The sequence below is a fragment of the Etheostoma cragini genome, chromosome 12 (assembly GCF_013103735.1).
Source record: "Etheostoma cragini isolate CJK2018 chromosome 12, CSU_Ecrag_1.0, whole genome shotgun sequence".
Taxonomy (NCBI): Eukaryota; Metazoa; Chordata; class Actinopteri; order Perciformes; family Percidae; genus Etheostoma; species Etheostoma cragini.
This window is the reverse complement of record NC_048418.1, coordinates 14,785,757-14,803,047: the sequence shown is the minus strand read 5'-3', so window position 1 is coordinate 14,803,047 and position 17,291 is coordinate 14,785,757. Positions and strand designations below refer to the sequence as shown.

The 17,291-nt window shown below is 40.3% G+C and overlaps 1 long non-coding RNA gene across 1 annotated transcript in view; it reads left to right on the top strand.

Annotated features, from left to right (window-relative positions):
- LOC117954416 overlaps positions 1 to 17,291 on the top strand; it is a 305,368-nt gene that overhangs the window by 84,909 nt on the left and 203,168 nt on the right. The gene's annotated exons all lie outside the window — the stretch shown is intronic.

The following is a 17,291-nucleotide window of genomic DNA, read 5'->3' as shown; positions in this document are numbered from 1 at the left end:
GCACGGAGAACCACACACACGTCTGTGCAGCGCTGACCGAAGGTCTTTACCCAGATGGTAATGGTGCTACAACTTATTGCACAACAAACACATCTTTTAGGGTTTCCAGCCAGCACCGGCCTCATATGGGCTGGGACAAGGACCAAACAATGCATTACCTCTCACCGCCTAACCTCCACTGCTTCAATCCCACATAGTTAGCCCTCCTCTGAACGGGAGCATCCCAATCCCCACGCTGATTTACTGTCTGAGGGACGCTATGGGTTTCCTGCTCCAGATTACACAGAAGCAACAGTAGGACACAGCATGCACACACATATCCTTTAACGCAATCTATGGAGAAAAAGGAACACTCAGACGCTTAATTGCTTATCAAATACTGCATGGTTGCCGTTGGATGACAAATGACTATTTGGAGTTGAGAGCGTTGGTGGGGCCTTGAGTGCTTGGGTGTGCGGCTCTGTACAGTCTGTGTTCTGACAGCTGGCAGAGGAAAAAATTAACCTGGCAGAAACTTGCTCTCCACAAAAAAAGCAGTCAATAACAGGAACTCAATCAAACTGCCCTGGTTTCCGGTAAGCTATGCACTCTGGACTGCCTGGTCTGACAGAGGCTGGCTCGCTGAAAGACTGGTTGGCTGCAGGTCGGCCCCCACCGCAGCACGGAGAACTCTCAGTTGGCTCTGTTGTACCACACTCATTTGTACCTCATCTGAATGAGGTTTTGCCTTTTATTCAGCTGGGTTGAAAAAAATGTGCCTGCACACTGCAATGGTTCGCCAAAGAAAGTACTGAGCCCCGGCCTCAAGTCAGGTTAACGCAACATAAAGATTTGAGTTATCCTGTGCTTGCTTTTCAAGACATGTGAAGTTATTAAAAATAGAAAACGTATGGAAACACACACTTGCTATATATGTCAGAAAAGTAATGGAATTGAGAATGAGCAGTGAGTTTTTAAAGTGATATTCCACCAAAAGGTATCTTGTGAGAATGATGGAGTCAGCATGCTGTAGAATGTTAGATTCCAATAGTAACGTGATTCATGTCAGGAGAAAACTATCAAAACGTCCACAGAAACTGCTCAAACCACTCCCGCTACTTAATCCACATCTCCACTGTCAATGTGTGTGTTCTTTAGTGTGTCTTCTCAACTGCATTGTGCTTTAGATTAATCGTGTTAGAGACCGTCTCCTGCTCTCCCAGGGTCAAATTGTGGCTCTGAATTTCTCTGTCCTGGCTGAACTCTAACTCCTAACAATTACAGAAAAGTACCACAAATTTGCCGACAACCCTTTTTTTGTGAAACGTAATTTTTGCCTTGATATGTTCACAATCATCATTTCTCCAACCAAGGAAGTGCTTTGTTTTTGTATGTACAATGGTTGGAGGAATTTGAGATGGACGGTAATTGTACAACGAGCAGGAAATTGACGGCAAAAATAAGATCATTGCGAGCCTGGCGTGTGGTTAGCCTTAGGCGACGACTAGCTTAGGGAAAGATGATGGATGCCAGTGATACCACTCAGTATCTGCGACAGTGCAGATAACTTTGTCGATAGCGTTTCCTCATGTTGATGACCCAAACGCATTCTAGGCAACATTCCATTTTGTCAAAACGTATTTACTGTTGCAAACTAATTGACCTTAAATGTCTCTCTAGGAGATGGCGTTGCATGTAGATCACACACACCACCAAAAGACGAAACGAAGCATGACTAACGTCTAGTTTATCTTCATAGATGTAGCCAAGATAAGAAGAACCGATTGAACGTTTTATGAAAAAGGAATAGCTGGAAGGCATTTAAAAAAAAGAATCGAATTAAATATGGTGGTTGAATGTCTGTTGGAAGTGGTGAAAACTGATACAAGCAAGTTAGTGGTCAAGAGACGGGTCAAGGTGGATGTACACAGCGGTACACGTGGCACCTAATGTCACAGCCAGTAGAACTCCGGAGTGACAAGCAGTGTTGGCAGGAGTGAGCTCTCCACACTTGGATTCCACAGCTCCTGTCATCACTCCTACCTTGTTTAGTCTAAGTGTCACTGTCTATCAGCTCACCGTAACACAGAAATATTCTTCTTTTTCCCCTTCAGACAAAAGAGGAGGCAGTGCCCTGAAAACCAAATCAAGAAGCAAGAATTAAGAGAAATTCATAGGATGTTTAAAGTATTTTTTTTTCAAGTTTAACTCTAAATGAGATGCTTTCCTTTGCATTTGCACCTTTTGTTTGAGTATAAAGAAATTGGCCAATATTGTACGTGAGGTTCCAACATATGCGCAACATTATTCTTCATGCAACAATAATTTTTTGTTTGCAATTGAGGTCTGCAGGCTCTTTTCCTCTCTGCTTATTTGTTTATAGATGACGATCAAACACCAATTCCACATTCCTTCTCCTGGCCAATATTCTTTATACTTGTTTGATGACAAACCATGAATAAGGCTAACAGGTGTTCATTTTCATTTTCACCCGTTTTAACCAGCTTTTGTAACTGTTCTTGGCTTCTGTTTTTGCTGCGATTTGGAACATTCCATCAGCCAGGATCCACCGCATCCTTAGTTGGCATAAAAGCATCAAACATTTGTATTAGTCATGACAGTGTAGGTAGTAGTGTGAGATACAAGAACAGTTTTTTATAACTCGGGTCTTCCTGCTGATATGTCAGCACTAATGTTTTGTACAGCATCCCAGCTTATACACAGCAAAGCTTAACAACAGAGTGAACAATCAGAAAATTTCTTAAAAAGTGAAGTGATTGCGGTTGTTTAACTCACTTATTTTGAAGTGAAACTAAAGCATGACATACCCAAATACTCCACGCCATGATAGATAAGTTGATCCATTCATTCTCTCTGAAACATTGCTTAAAGTACGTTTGGGTACACATTTAATAATTGTCAATTAAATGTGAGCACTCAGCATTTGTAATGTTCACCATCATTTCCACTTCCAAAGAAATGGTTCATAGTATTGTTTTTATTGTATGGTCAACCATGGGGAGATGCCCTGTGCAGTAACATAAAACGTTTTTATCACCCTTTTAACTGATGGCCAAATTACAAAAGAATTAGTCATATTGTGCATAGAGAGACGTTTCTTTTGGTCATGATGACTACCAGTCACTCACTAAGGCTCTGAACTACATCTGGACAACTGTTTTAAAATATTTGTCTAATTTTATTATAGTATTTCTCATCACAAAGTGTTGTTAGTCTGTTACATGTAACGTGGTCAGAATCACTCTACAGGTTGGCACTGTCCACACAAGGTGGGCGGTGTTACTTTTACATGTTTGTGCATATGGATGCTTGATTATCCTACAGAAACTGTTAGAATATAATTCACACATGTAAATTGCTTGTTTTGTCATTGGGTTTTTATATATTATTTGATCCATCCATATTTAATTAAAACTTACTAGAGTCATTCAAAACAATCCAAGTCTATAAAAAGCATGACTTCTACCATATGTGTGTAATATTTGGCTGCACACGCCCCAGCCACCCATATCAAGTTTCCCTCATGAATTGCAATAAATGAAGAAAAAGCTAACGAAGCAGCTTTTATGACAGAAGAGGAAGAACTTGATGACTTTGCAGGGAATTGAAGTCCAAAGCGGATGACTAGGGCTTCGGGTAACAGTGGCCTCAGTGTGTGCAGTTTGGACTTCAGGCTTAGTGAGGACCCCTCTGGAATCTCATGCCCGTTTTAATAAACTCCCAAAGTTATTAACACCTACTCGTGAGATGTCATATAGGCGCCACCCTCTGGTGGGAGACCTCAACTACACTTAGCAACAGCTTCATACCACAAAATATCTTTCTCTTCCATCAAATTGTCTCATATGATTCCTGCATGAACAGCCCTGTAAAACAGTGTCCTAATATTTCATGTAAACACCATCACCTCCCACATACACAAACAGACCACCATTCTCCATCTCAACACTTTCTCACACTCTTGCTTGCCCTACCATGTTTAGAGCCATGGCTTGGGACTAATTGAATAAGCAGCGACCCTGTGGACCGCCTCTCTGAGGGATTAGGATATGATCTTAAAAGAGCGCTCCTCTGAGGGCAAACACAGCCAATTTAGAGCCATTTCATGCTCTGCGCTCCAGCACACGAGAGGCCGGAATGAAGGCCACACACACACACACACACACACACACACACACACACACACACACACACACACACACACACACACACCACACTAGAGAAAAGTAATTCATGGGGTCTCAAATCAAGCATGCTTTAAATTCTGGTCTTTCTCTTATGAAACACAGCTGCTTTTTCTTCTTTTTTTTGTCTCCCCAAATACAGCAGAGACCATTAATTACAACAAACTACCTCTGTATGCAAGACACCTGAATTCCACATGTTCACATACTGTAACAGCTGTAAAATGTTAAGTAATTATTACAAACAAGAGCTTATATTTTTGAAAAAAAGAGTGGCCGGCAACAAGTTTGTCATCTTTTTCCAAAACGTATGTCTGTCAATAATTTGATTGTATTTCTAATCTCAAATTTTTGGAGTCACCTAGCAGTAACCCCTCTAACGCTTTCACCCATGTGGCTCCATACGAAGGCTTTGTTTCATCAAATGAATTGTCTAAATCTTGTTTTTAATTATGCTTCCATCATGTTTGTTAAACTCCCCCGAACTGCTGAAGCGTGAAAGGGTTTAAGTTACAGATAAGAATCCCCGGAGATCTAATGACCCATTTTTTATTCATGGAAAACTACTGCCTTCTGTGAGCACTGCAGCATTGTTATCTAGTATTTGCAGCCTTTCATTTCTGTAAGGCATACTTATTTATACATAAAATATGGTTTAGAAAATCTTTTTTTTTCATCTAAATTGCTACAAAATATACCTCTATTAAAATATACCTTTATTTAAATGATGCAAAGATGCTTTTGATTATTTTTTTAACTTTAGCAGCAGGGCAGGTTCTGTAATCCACCAGTCTTTTAGTCTTTTTCTCTCCCTGAAATTCATAAGCATTCACATCACCTTAAACACCATTTCTATGGGCTCCAGGGTTCAGAGGAAGCAACTCAAACAGTGTGTGTTTTATTACATGCCTCAGTAATCCAGGAAAGGGGAAGCACATGTCTCAGTGAAATACGATCGAATTCAGATTATCTGTGGATATTTTGCCCCGTTTTAACTTCTCACATAAAATGAATCATATAAAAGTCTGTCCTAATTCAGTATATGTTATTTGGAGAGTCTTCTTCTTCTGAGAGCGGCTAGGGTAGTAGTTTATGTCTGCCTCTCTTTTTCCAGCTGCCTATTAGGATTGTGGCTTCCCCTGTGGCGGTGTATTTCTCCCCCCTGGCAGAAAGAGAAGTATGCCATTAGTTCACCAGACCTGCCATTGCTGTCAAAATATGAGTGTGGAGGAGATCTATTAGATACCTATATTTCCTGGTAGAAGAGCCTCCATCTCTGCCTTCCCCCTTGGCACATTAAATAGGGAGACAAAACCCAGATGACTGGTTCTGAATCTATGAAAACATGCACTAAGTACACTGCTTTGGATGTGGATTCTAAAAGAAAATAATGAAAAAGCCACTGGTGGAAAAAAGTGTTTCTCAGAGGACATTTCAATTGAGAAGACACAGTTTGCTGTCATGGTTAGCTACAATGCCAAGTACAGATTTGTATCTTCTTTTTTTCCTTTTCCTTTTGATTAGATTTGTTTTATACCTTTTGGAGAACGTTTATCAAATGAGACTGTTTGCAAGGAATTAAACTTTAACTTCCATCCTTCCCACAAACAAAGTAAATCATTTTGCAGTGACAGTACCAGTCGCAAATCCTCCATGCGATCTCACCTCATCTATCTTTATCACGAGAGTCAAAAACAGTTGGAAGCCTTCTGTGATATTTAGTACTGGGTTTCAGTTCCACGATGAAGCGCGCCTGATTCCTTAAGTAGCATAGGGAATGGTGCAAGAAAGATTTGTAATAAAAGCCTGCTCAGGTAAATCTCTTTTCAACCTGTCATCACCCGCTAGGGTAAAATTATTGGAAACAGGCGGTGTGTATAACATGTGGATATTGGCCACTTGTTTCACGGTCCCTTAAGACTTGGGCACCGATGAATTCCACACTTCTTTATGAATCATCTTTAGACTTCGATTTGGCAGACATTTTGATGTCTTTTTTTTCCACTGCCAATTATTTGATCGCTCAACATTCTATGTATATACTTTAATTGCAACAAACCTCTTCAACTTGTCCATTGTCTGGGTTACAAAGGCACAATTTGGATTTATTAAAGTAAAAGTAACACTGTAAAAAAAAAAACTAAGTAAAAGCTGCATTGAAATTAGTAAGAATACAGATGTCTTATTAGCTAGATGCACTTACAGTGTTAAAAGTTAAAGTAATCGAAGCAGAAAATTGCCTCATGTGAGTGTTATGGTATTAAGTATTACATTAGTTGATTATTATTATTACAGATTTAATTATGTGTAAGCAGCATTTTACTGTTATAGTTGGTCAAGGTGAAGATGATTTTAACAATTTTATATGCTGTTAAAAAAAATGACCAAAAATGAATTTGGAAATTATCCCAAATTAGTTAACTTGACTAGAACTTTGGTTAAACCGTTTTTAAAAGTTTTTACACAAGGTGTAACTTAACAGGTCAAGTCGTGTTAACACAGAGCAGTAAATTGATGCAGTAGACAAATCAAACTTACATCAGTAGTCGTTGTTTAAAATAATCAATAAACATGAGTAATTGTTAAAAGGTAAAGCTTTAGTGCATACGTTTTTTTGCATATCAATGAATGTCTGATACGTTCAAGCCTTAGACAAATGAGTTCCACACAACTCTCTCTGTATGTTCAAAAACTAGTGCCGCCCGGCATCTTTCAAGCTCAGAAAATCAAGTCAAGATAATAACCTTTTCTGAAGAGTCTATCATGTTTTTTAAATCCTTCAAGTCCTCCTTGGCTACTGTCAGCTGTGTGGAGGTGGGGTGCGGGTAGTCCACAATCACGGAAGGCTTGTATCTTGTGGATGTGCCAACAGTTTGGTTGTTATTACTTAGAAACTACACACTAGAGCTTTAAACGTGCAAAGAAACATAACAAATATAAAACGTTGGGCTGCTAACTGCTACTACAGAAATGATTTGCTCGTGCAATGAATATTTTCCTTTGTGACAGTATAATTTCACCAATGACCTAAAAGAAGCATCTGTTCCATATGCATAAGAACTTCAACTACACAGACGCAAATGATGCAATGTTCCAATGCTGATGCTGTTTGGAGAGCTCCACTGTAATAAAGACAGATAATATTAAATCTTGGATTTTGTCAAACTGCCCAGAAGCCATCAGTACCCACTCGGGTCTCGGTCATGGTGCAACAAGAAATGCACATTAAAATGAACACTAAATCAACCATACACAACTAAAACTCAACAATTATTTAAACTGACACACCTAGAGCAAAATCTCATCTCAAGTCTCCAAAAGTCTGAACACATTTTCTGCTGTGCACACATTTTGCAATTAAAAATGCGACTTTTTAAACGCACTGAACAAAGTTCTCTGCATAAGACAACAATTTGATGTGTTTGCAATTTCAAACACTGTCATTCAAAATGACACTACATAAGCTAATTTGGCCAATATATGTGCCACCTGGCCAGACACTTCAATGGTTAATTGTTACCACTTCAATCAGAAAGTAAGCACTATGAAAAGATGCTGCCTAATTATTTTTCTTGCCTCTTTTTTTCGAGGTGTTTTTATCTTCACATTTCTTCTGCAATTTTCTTTTTCAGTTTACTGTTTTTTGTTGGCATATTATTGCTCAGTCCAATGTAAACATATCTGCTGTGCATATGTTGCACTGACTTGTTTGGTGAAAAAACAATGTTTCAACAGCATGTGTGCGTATGTGCAAATGTTTCTGTGCATGTGAACAATCTGAAGAATCTGCTACAATTTGAACTATTTTAGTATAGTGGCAAAGCATACTAAAGATGAGAGTGCTTTTCATTATGCCTAAACAGACAACAATCTGGTAAATTTGATTTTGATAATGCTATGTGTAGTTTTGGTTGCAGTGCTTCATGTTGCAGGATATATGAGGTAGTTTGCATTTTTGCATATTTTTGATTAAACCAAGCAAGTTGCAATATTGTGTTTTAGCAATTGGAAAAAACTGTCATACATCCATGGTTTAGCGCAGTTCAACAGTTCAAATGACCCCGCCCCTCCTAGACAAAAACTTACTGTAACATCTTTAGTTATCTCTGCTTTTATTAAAAAAAAGTTAGCACATACGTGTACAACATTACAACTAACACAATAATGAAGGTTACAGGTCCAATGATGCACCAGATGACATAAAAAACTGTAACCCGCACAGTCTCCGTAGCATGAGGAATTCAAAACACTAGTTTTTTCTACAACACTGCCTGGATAGTACACTCAAAACTGCAGAAGACACTTTAACAACCTGTAACCAATAGCGATAGTAACCAAAGTAATAAACCGTGTAAATAACCCAACATTAAAGCAAAAAATAACACAAACACTGGGTCAAAACATCCATTTTCTAGTGTAACATTCTGCGCATTCATATTTTAGTAAGGTCTTCACGTGTTTTGTATGAAAAACCTTTTGAAAAAGAAAACGTTGTATTGTGTACAAAAGTACAATAGTTTAATAATTTAAGTCAGTCTCAAAGACACTTTTAAGAAGAAATTACCTATATCGTCGTATGGTTTGGAAGGCTTGTTGGAGCAAGTTAAGTACAAGTAGCAAGAAGCTAAATAAATGATGTACTAATTATGCAGCTGAACACATCACACATATGAAAAAAAAGTTTGCTTGAAAAGTTAAGTTTGTGCTTGAAGGAAAATTAATTCATCAGTTATTTGACTACCCCCTCTGTCTGGCCAAAGCCTTATCCACTAAGCTGAGTCGCAGTGCGGTCCACTGTTTGTGTGTGCTCTGAATCTGCCGGCTTTACAGGCTTTCCTCTTCCCCAGGCAGGGCGGAGAGGCTGCTGACTCCACATTCTCATCACTCTTCCTCCATCTCTCCATCCCCCAGTGTCCTGTTTACTCTCTGCAGCCCTGCGGCCGTGCCACCTCGGAGACACTCCAGACCACCAAGGTCCTGGCGGCCGCTTCGGATTGGCCGGGGACGGCTCCCACCATGGGAACAACAAGGTGCTGGAGTGCTGGGCGTACTGGAGTGGTTGGGGGAGTGGTGCTCACGGTGCCTTAGTGGTGGGGATTTTTGATGTTGTGGACCTTGCAGTAGGGTGAAGGCATGAATAACTGTGGCCAGGCGTTGACATTCAAAATATATAAGGATGCTGTTGCATTGTGTGGCCAGGTGACCTCTCATAGGGCTCCTCCATGAAAAAACCAAACCATGAAACCAATATGAAAAAGAAACCTTACTTTGACAATTGATAAAACTTAAAATGTTGCACCATTTCAGTTATAGACATTGAATAAGATCAGCTTCTTCTTGCAGATTCTACCATTACATTTTGACTCAGCTCTGGTTGGCAGGAGGTTTTCATACCATCCTACTCAAATTTCCTCTATAGCCACGAATGTAATGGGAGATGTTATTTTTGACACTCTGAGAAAACGAGAGGAAGGTCATGTTGGCATAATAATGTTTTGGGACTCTTCCCAGATCTTTTGTTGCCCTCTGCTGGTTAGACCTTGCACTGTTCTCCTTTTCCTTCTCAGCAATAATGTGGTGATCGCAGCAACCTCCATCATGGCATCTATTTTTGCATGGGTGGTCCCCTTTACATTGTTGAACTCAGTGGCAGAAAGCTCTTGCTAAAGTAAAAAATCATTAGTCCAATTGTGGGCAGTAAAAGGAGTTCTGCTTAGGTTAGCCTGTCAACGACCCATCAAGGCAAACAGGATTGGCAAAGCAGTGCACGCGGCTATTGAAGGGTTTTCTCAAAACCCTCACTGGCAGGACATTGTACTCCCTGCAAGAAGGCTGCCATTGTGGAATGATGAGGGAGTAAAGGGGATATTGGTTTCTGTTTTGGAAACGTTGCATATGAGGTGTTCAGAGGCTACTATTTGGGGGCAGACATCCAGGCAGCTGGAGAAAAAGAGACCGGGACGGAATACAGGTGTTTGTACATTAGCTTCAACATGAAGCCACTCTGCACTCACTTTCTGCTGAGTTTTAGAAAGTGGGTTCCCGCTCTTGGGCAATCAGCAGTGTTTTCCCCATGCTGATGCGTGCTGATGTGAGCTCTGCTGAACCACAGGTTGTACATGCCACTCCCTTTCAAACAACAAGGAGGGGGGTCTGCTGAGACAGCACATAAGAGAAAGATGAGGGCATCCTCTAGCTTACCCAGTAAGAGTATTCGCCCCATGTTGGCTGACTCTCGCAGCGGCCCGGGTTTGAAGCCAACCTGTGGCCCTTTGCTATGTGTCATGCCTCCATCTCTCTCCCTCTGTCATGTATATCCACTGTCACTACAATAAAGAGAAAAGCCCCCAAAAAAATCTTTTTAAAAAAAGGAAGGTGGGAGGCCTGGAAAAGGCCTGTGAGTGAGCCAGTTACGTTTGTGTACTTTAAATGAGGAGTAACCAACTGAGAGCTTTCTGAAGGGGTCTGCCTTAAAGCGGATTGCTAGAATATATTCTGCAAAGACCGAAGAAAGTGTGTAGAAAAAAGAAGCTTCACAACTGAGGCTTAGAACAACCTTTAAGTTCAGTTATCTGTACCAAGACAGGAAAACCCAACAATAAATGTTTCAAAAAAATAAAAATCTATGCAGCTTTTTGTTGAAAAAACAAAATGAAAGACAGATTTCAAGTTTCTACAGAAAGTCAATCTGAAACAAAACCTGGAACACCAAGGGAAAAGGGGGAATGGTGGCCACTGGCTCCCAAGTGTTTGTGTAGGGTCTTCAGGATTTTGACAGCCACAGGATATGTGTGGGCCATTGTTAGTCACTCTGAGTGCTACCTCAGTGGTACAACTTCCTCCTCTTCCACCAACCACCACATCCATAAATACACACACAACTTCATGCATGGATCAATCACAACAATGCATATTCTGTTATTTTTTACTTGTGGGACTTATTAAAAACGTAACTAACACTTGACAATAGTACTTCATTTTCAAACTCAAACGTTACTCATGACTTTTATTTGTGAATTTTTATTTTGAAATGTGAGATAGAATTTGCTCTTTTATGACATAACAGTATTTGCTACATTCAGATTGAGTGCATAAATCAAAGGTCCTCTTAACTGAAATTGACTTGAAAACATTAGGTGAAGAGAATGGAGACACTGTAGACTGATCCTAATAATGATCCTGGATCAAAAACGTGGAATAATTGCTTTAAAGTCAGGGCTTTGCTTTTGACAAATTAAGTCGAGCAATACTGAAATAATATTGATAATGCCTTCAAAAAAAATTAAATCTTAACTATGTTTGATTTCACTTGAGTCAATAGATGGATTGTATGAAACGTAACCTATTTATACTTAAATGTTGCTTTGATCCAAATCTTGTCCACATATGAAAAAAGCAGCAAGCAAAATCTTCATATCAAGTGTTTGTCCTTCATCTCATTTAAACAACACTTTTTAAAGATACAGTCTTTTCTCAATCTGTGAAATATGTTGCTACGGTGTAATACTGACCACAATGGTGACTTGCTAAAGTTGCATCTTTCTTTAAACAGTGTGACATGCAACCCTATTATATCATGGAATTTTAAGGAATTGGGCCACTCTTTAGAATTGTAGGGATACTTGTATATTCATAATATGTTGTGGATTTAACTGTTAAAATAAAACAATGTCTCTACCTAATAGTATTTCCCAACTGTATTAAATCCCCGGCCTCTACCAGTAAGAGCATGAACATCATCCAAAACGCCCGTGAATAGACACAGACACAGTAAATCTTGTTCGCCTGCGGTGCCTGCCACACAACACATAAAATGTCTCCCTCAAAATGGGCTCTTTGTGTGGTCAAGTGAATATGACCTGAAGAACGAACCACAGCACTGTGACTCTTTTCCTGTTTCCCCCATCTAAAAGCAGACTGGACTGAAATAAAGGCAGGCCGCGAGAGAGAAATGTCCAAACCATGAACAAACCAGCAATGCATTTTTAGCTTAAATATGGTCAGATATCAGTGGTTCCCCGCATGGTTTGCCAAGCCCCCCAATGATCAAAACCCCGGAGGATGTTAATGTTGCAGAATAATAACATAAATGAGGTTATTTGGCTGCGGTGGTTGTATCAACTTTCTCCAAATATGCAGGGTTGCAAAAGTACTTATTTTTCTTTAACAAGATACAAACTGTCATGACAGAAACCATTACATAGTCTGCATCACCTCACTCTGACCCTTGTTTCTCAGTTTCAGGGTTGTGTCATCCATCGAGTCCTCCTCTCCTGTCTTGAGCTTCATCGTGGGAACCATTTCACACTACAACAGCAGAAGCCGTACGGGTTGCCATTTGAACGCCTTGTGCTGTGTTTTTATTGGATGTGGGAGCTGTTTTGGGAGTCAGATAGAAAACAGGCTAAAGGGGTCTTTTCGACCTCAGTACGGTCCCTGCTGTAGAGAAACCGGGGCTCAGCTCATCGATCACCATGCACTGGGAGGAACGACAGACGCTCTGGGTGGTAAGGGAGAACATAACAGAGAGATGTACAGTATGGATATGTATAAAGCTAATGAATGTCTAGCATTTACTATGCTGTAATGTGTGTGTGGGTGAGTGCGAGTAGATAAAGGGGATCCAATAAAACATGACAGGGGTGTGTTTGGGGCGGAATAAGTAAGGGGTCAAGAAGGAGTTCATTGGTCTGGCTAGAAAGGTCTGAAGTTGTAAAACATGCACACAAGCAGCATGTTCATACACCCACGCCTGCACACAAGCTTGTATTAACACACCAGCCTCAGACAAAGAGAACATGCTCCTTCATTACGTTTGAACAAGACGCTTGGCTCCATTTAGCTCCTTCAGCAAAGACTCCTCAGCAAGAGCTAAAGCATGAAAGAGCAAAGAACGCACACACACGGAGGCCTGATGGATTATGGCTCTCTCGGCAACAGAGCCCTCTCAGCAGGGATGGCAGACTGAACAGAGACCCCATGCAGGCCGAGGGGTGAGCCAGAGGGACGAGTAAATACTAGGTTGATGGAAAGGGCCCCATTGCGGGACCGCCTGACCAGCAGTAGGGCCCAACCTGGAGGTGATATGGAGCCAAGCAGATGACCCCGACAGCGGGGGAACTCCAAGATCATTAAAGGCTTCAGCGTGGCCATTTGATCAGTGTTGAAACCAATGACTGAAAACACCTGACACAGCAAACTGCTGTGTTTCCCCCTTGTCTGGAAATCAATCTGCGTGTGGGTGGGAGATGGCTGTTTTCATTTCAAAAGTCATGTTGTACTGTTATAAAAAAAAATGGGCGTAGAACAATAGTATGAAGCACATCTACATCAGGTTTGTAGGACTAATTAGACGTTTTACACATTGTGGAACATCATTTAATACAGTCGATCCATCATTAGAGTGTTTGGGTCCTTGGGGTAGCAGAAACAAGCTCTAAACACAGCATTGGCATATTGTAACCTTTTAAGTTGATATGTGACCACGAGCTTGTTAGCATAAAGTTGCCTACTTAGATACGGAGCAACAATTAGGGTTCCTTTGGAGTCATGTTTGTGTCTAGCTAACAAATATAAGTCATTATCTGTTGAGCAAGTAGTGTACAGTCAGTTTTTAGAGCTTTTATACTTCAAACAGCTGCCTATGTGCCTGAACAATGATGCTGTGAGAGTGGTGAGAGTAAACCAAAACATTAAAGTTGCACGTCGGAAAGTTAAACATTAAACTGAAATATCAATAGAGCTCCAGATTTGGGTGTTAATTCTCTGTTGGTTCATGACTACGAGAGAACCCCTTTTACGTTGTCACATTGTTGTTGTGTGTAAGACTTGAATCTGTGACATTAACAGGATAATGGTAAATGCTTAGACATAGCATCACAGAGACAAACATTAGCTAACATTAGCCGCCATGAGCTACTGGTCCTGCCAGACCAACTATTTGTTAAAAAGACGCTGAGTGTATTGAATTGAGCATGGTTACTATTCACACACTTCAGTACTATTGCTTGTGCATTGAACTTTCATATGTAACAACAGAATCATTTTTCTTTCTTTCCTTTTCAAAAGTAACACAGTCTCGCTTTAATTTAACATCATAAAAAACTATTTTGGGTAAAAACTGCTAATATCCAATGTCCATATTAAGATGACCACTTAGTTCCTCTTAGCCCATAAAGGGATAACTGGACATTGTGCTCTAATTGGTGGCAAACCTCAGCGGTGCTAAAAACAGATCGCTCACCCAGCATGTTCCCACCACTGGACGTGACGACACGTGTACTGCCATTAACTGAACATAAACGTGGTCTGTTCCTCGCAAATCAGAACCACCTGCCCACGGGCCCTGAGAACTGGCTGGACCTCTCTCCGGACCTCCTTGGAGAGAGAGAGCGCCTCTTGTTTGGACAACCGTCAGGGCCGGCTCCGGGGCTCTTACATGAAACGAAGAGTGGAGCAGGGAATCTTACCCTTCACGTAGCCTCCTACAACCCCAGGCTTCGTCTCCTCCCTCCAGAGCAGGGCCCAATATTTTTTAATTACGTACAGGAAACTCCTGTTACAAAGGGCACTTTCTTAGTCGATCTGCAGGGAGGCTGTAAGGAGTTCTGGGGTCACCCTCCTCTTTTTTCTCTCTCGGTCCTTTCTGACTAAGTGTGTGTGGGTGGTAAATGTATCAACTAACAAACTGGAGAGCATGCCACCCAGAGATTCAGGTCACTGCTGACAGCCTACCTTCCCTAAGCAACGATGGCACCTGGTCTGTGAATACAGCACCAAAACTTTACTTTACTACACAATATCCCACCTCTTACCGGCCCCTCTCCAGATCAAGCTAATCAACTTTAGCCCCACACTTTTTGTTACATTCTGCTGTATCATAGTACTCGTCAATAGTGAAAGTATTTGATAAAGCAGGACAAAGACATAGACATGTCAGTGAGCTTTTTTTTAACGCTCAGCTTCTTAGCTCCGGTGGTCTCTAACTGACAGGAACTCAGGCACTATTTGTTATCTTTAGGCCCAATAAGTCCATCTGGTTTTGGTTTGGCTCCTCTAGATCGCCCCTGGAGATGTGGATGGAGGGGACTTAGGGGTGAGGCTGGGTGGTGGAGGGGCAGTTCTTGCAGGCTTTTTTCTCCTCTTAAATTGAATTTCTCACCATTCCAACCTGGGCCTCGGACCAGGGATAGAGCTGGAGCTCGCGTTCGGCTTCCATCCCTCAGGCTCCTGAAAAGCTCTGCAAAAAAAAGGAAGAGAAAGTGGGGGAAATACTTGTAATAAATCAGTATCACTTGTTTTGCCACATGACCTGCATATTCAGAGTAATTTCTATGAAGTTACTCAGACTCTCTCTGCCTGTGTTTGTAACAGAAGAATGTATGAACTCTCTCTGAACCACTCCACCGCTCCACCTAAAACGTTGTGTGTCTTATGAAATGATGTGTGAAAATAAACAAATAGCAGACTAAACAGAGCTGTTAGCCCTTGAAATCAGGATAGAAGGTATTCAAAATTCATCTTTGGGGTTTTAATGTTGTAGTTATGTTTATTGTTAATGTATGTGTGCTACTCCAGGAGAAATGTTTTCCAAGAAAAAGCCAAAGGTCCACATAGTGTTGATGGTTATATACTGTACATGTACAGTAGCCAACACAAAAATAATCTAGCTAGGTAGCTAGCAAGACGTTGAAAGCTACATCTGGCTAGCCAAATGTACATGTAAATGCGTGTTTGTGTGTCAATTTTTTGTCATTTTTTATATGTATGTATGTGTATTGTTTATTTATGTATGTATACAATCAATATCTCAGGACACTTTTGTTTTCCAACAAGTCATATTTTATCTAAAATCTTTGGATTTTAATGTTTAATGCAAGTTTAATGCAAAACCATAAAATGTAATTGAGCACATTGTTTTGGTTTCCCATGTATGCTTCTGTGTTGTATTTTATTTTTCAGTTGGCTCTGATATCCAATGTTCTATAAATATTCCTATGGTGGTTTTCCATGTTTAGCTGCACATCTCTGTTCTGTCCACTTTCTAGGAAAACAAATCCACAAAAGGAGCTCAAGCTTAAGTTGATTTCAGGTTTTCAGACAGTTGGAAGACAGTTTGTCTCTCTTGACCATCTCTTCTTGTCACTGTCCAGTGCACACTCTATAAATCATAAATGATTTAAAATATAAATAACTCAAAACTGTGAATTATTTTGTCGGCCCTTACAATTTTATGGCCGTGACAGTCTCAAACTACTGGATGTAAAAGTGGTCAACTACTGGGTTTCCATGCTTTTTGGTGGTATAGTTTGCTATCCTGGTATTTCTGTACAATTAAATACATGTTTCCCATGGCATTCCCCTATAAAGTCTGCATTTATCCTCGACTAACCTTGTGGGTTCTGTAAAATAAGACCTTACTGTCTTTTAAAGAATAGAGCAGACTGAAAGTTAAGGCAACTTTGCGGAAATGTAGCTTGAAATGTACACATGCTCCTCACAAACTCACATTTCTCTCACTGTCATTCTTCATTTTCAGTGCCTGAGCCTTTTCTGTGACCTCTTTAAAACTGTTAATAACCATATTTTTTCTCCAATGTATCTGAGTCAAAACCCAGTTAACCCGACATCATCGTCATCCCACACATTCAGTTTATTTTCTCAAGTGAACAATGCTGCATTGCCCACACTGGCTCCTTCGGATGCTCTTTAGTAGGTTTCTGGAATCAGCTGTACTTTCACCTTGAGTAGGAATGTGTTTGTGTCTTCAAGGCTTTAACAGACCCGGGATGAGATTGTTAAAATTAAAAATAGTTGACTAAGTTTGTTATAGCAAGTGCAACATCACTTCAGTTATGTATCTGTGACAATTTGAAAATGCTACCTCTTGACTATGATTGATAAGCAGCATATTGTTCTTCAAAACATAACATTTAACTCAAATTAACTAAGAAATGAACTCATTCATAGAATAGTTTCAAGCTATGATCTTAAGTGTGTTTTTGAGAAAGGACCGCCATTAAGACGTTTTTAAGTTACAATATTAAAAGAGTAGATCTTTACTCCGAGCTGACCATAAAATCAGAAACCCTATAAATATTAGATGTT